Source organism: Pteropus vampyrus, unplaced genomic scaffold (genome assembly GCF_000151845.1).
Source record: "Pteropus vampyrus isolate Shadow unplaced genomic scaffold, Pvam_2.0 Scaffold205, whole genome shotgun sequence".
Classification (NCBI taxonomy): Eukaryota; Metazoa; Chordata; class Mammalia; order Chiroptera; family Pteropodidae; genus Pteropus; species Pteropus vampyrus.
The window spans coordinates 1,706,749-1,708,912 of record NW_011888986.1 but is presented as its reverse complement, the minus strand read 5'-3'; the positions used below and the strand labels follow the sequence as shown (position 1 = coordinate 1,708,912).

The 2,164-nt window shown below is 54.8% G+C and overlaps 1 protein-coding gene across 1 annotated transcript in view; it reads left to right on the top strand.

Annotated features, from left to right (window-relative positions):
• The first annotated feature begins 468 nt into the window (after positions 1-468).
• Positions 469-2,164, top strand: part of S1PR3 (sphingosine-1-phosphate receptor 3) — a 14,454-nt gene continuing 12,758 nt past the window's right edge. The window contains exons 1-2 of the mRNA XM_023537950.1: positions 469-624; positions 1,148-1,230. The gene's annotated coding sequence lies outside the window, so the exon portion shown is untranslated. The remainder of the gene's footprint in view (positions 625-1,147; positions 1,231-2,164) is intronic.

Here is a 2,164-nt window from a genome sequence, read left to right as displayed (position 1 = left end):
CCTGGTTCCTTTTTCTTGCCTTTCTCTTTTTCTTCCTTTCTCTTTCTTTCTCCCTCCCTCAGAAGCTCTAGGGTCGCTGCTGTGTTCTTTCATTCCAAGGCCTTCACTTTCCGTTTCCAATAGAAGATTTGGAAATCGCCTCCCTGGGGGTGCTTCTTTCAGAAGTGCTTCACATGGAGCATCTTATTAAATCACAAAGGGGCGAATCCGTGCGCGGGGCGGAGGGATCGCTGACATCCGCCTCAGCAATTTCGCTCCCGGTGCGACTCTCCAGCCCAGGGTGGGGTCGGGGGTCCCCAGCGCTAGCGCCCAGGGTAGCGGGTCCCTGCATCCGAGGTTTGGACGCGGCGGCCGCGAGGCCCCGTCTGCAGGCGCTACTCCTGCAAGCCGGGGTCAGTCAGTTTCAAACGGAAATGATTATGATCACAGTGATAATAACGATCTTAATAGTAAGAATCATCCCAAACTCTCGCCATCAGCGCGCCCTGCCCAAGCCCAGTCCCCGACCCGGTTCGGACCCGTCCCCGCTGGGTCATGGGGTCCCAGGGTCGGCGCCTGAAGCTCACTCAATGGGCGCAAGGAGCTCACTCAATGGGCGGCGCAAGGTCTGAACCCTGAACTCGGGTAAGCGCAGAGGGGCGAGTCGACCCCTAGGGCACTGCGAGGCGGGGCGCAGGGCGCGGAGAGGTGGAGTTCGGGAGGCAGGAGCGGCGGGAGATGGGGGCGGAAGGCTTAAGGCGGGAAGCCGGGGATATGGGGGCGACAGCGATGTGGGGAGATAGAGACGGGGATTGGAATTTGGGGACGCAGCGCCGGGTGGTGGGGAGATGAAGACAAGATGCAGGCTGATGGGGGTGTGGGGGATGGGGAGATAGGGACTGGGGGCGGGGAAGTTGGGAACAGTGCAGGGAGGTGGAGGTGAGGGAGGGGACGGGGAGTGGGGACTGGAGGCGGAGAGCGGGCCCCGCCCCCCGGGCCGCTGGAAAAGTTTGCACCCCAGCGCGCGCTAGTAGAGGCTAGTAGAGGCTGAGGAAGCTGGTCCAGGGACACCCGACAGGCACCTGGAGCTGAACGTGGAGGCAGGACGAGCCCAAGCGAGATCCGCAGACCCCTCGAGCCCTAAAACTATCCTGGTGTCCCCGCCCAGCTCGCATCTGAGCGGAGCAACCGACGCCGGGATGCCAGTGGCCCAAGTCCCCTTCCCAGACGGAGGCGAGCCGGCGGGACAAGGTGAGCGGCCGCGGGGTGGGTGGGAGCAGCCAGGCCCACTTTTCTCACGAAATTCCAGCAGATCCCCGGCAGAATCTCACATCAACGTCACCCCCTCCCCCAAAGTTAGGCGCCCTCCCAGAATGAGAACCTGGGGACTCTGGGACTGTGTGGTCATGGTCATTCTCCTGGGAAAATTATTTTTTTAAGTTACGTTTGCCACAAATTTTCATTTTTCTTCATATTTCTCAAACAAGGCATTCGAGACTGTCAGAACTGGGGGCTAGGAGGAAAAGTCCCGGTGCAGTGATGTTACCACGAAAAATCTGTATGCTGCATTCATAATGGAGCTAAAACCTGGACAAGGGGCAGGAGAAGTCCTTCTCTGGCTTTATGCAGGGAGCCTGCTAGATTTGCCACTTTTAACCACCCTTCTCCAAATTGTTGGTCTTCCTTACACCCCTCTCTCTCCTCTTTCTCTCTCTTTCTGGCATTGGGCACTCCCAATGACATATTTCTTTGCGGTGTTTTTATATTTAGAGAGACTTCTCATTAGATTTTTAAAAAGAACACACTTTGTTTTAAGGACAAAGAAAGAGCAGCAACATGAACTGAAGGCTTTTCTGGAAAATTATTTCAAAAATGGACATCCACCCTGCAAATAGTACTTTCCCCTAGCTGGAGCTCTGAGTACTTCTGGAATTAGGAATTTCTCCTCTGGACATCAGAGGATGCAGACATCGTATGTAATTAATTACATGTTCATAGTTTACCTTCTCAGCATTTATTTTCATTGATGAAAATCTTGCAGCCATGATTAAGAAAAATATAATTACTAGAAAGTACAAGGGAAGGATTAGGTTCTGTGGGTTTATGACTAAGGATGGCCATGCGGGTGGCTGGTGTTGGTGTAGGAGGTGGTAGTGGTGGTAATGGCGGTGGTGGTGATGGGGTT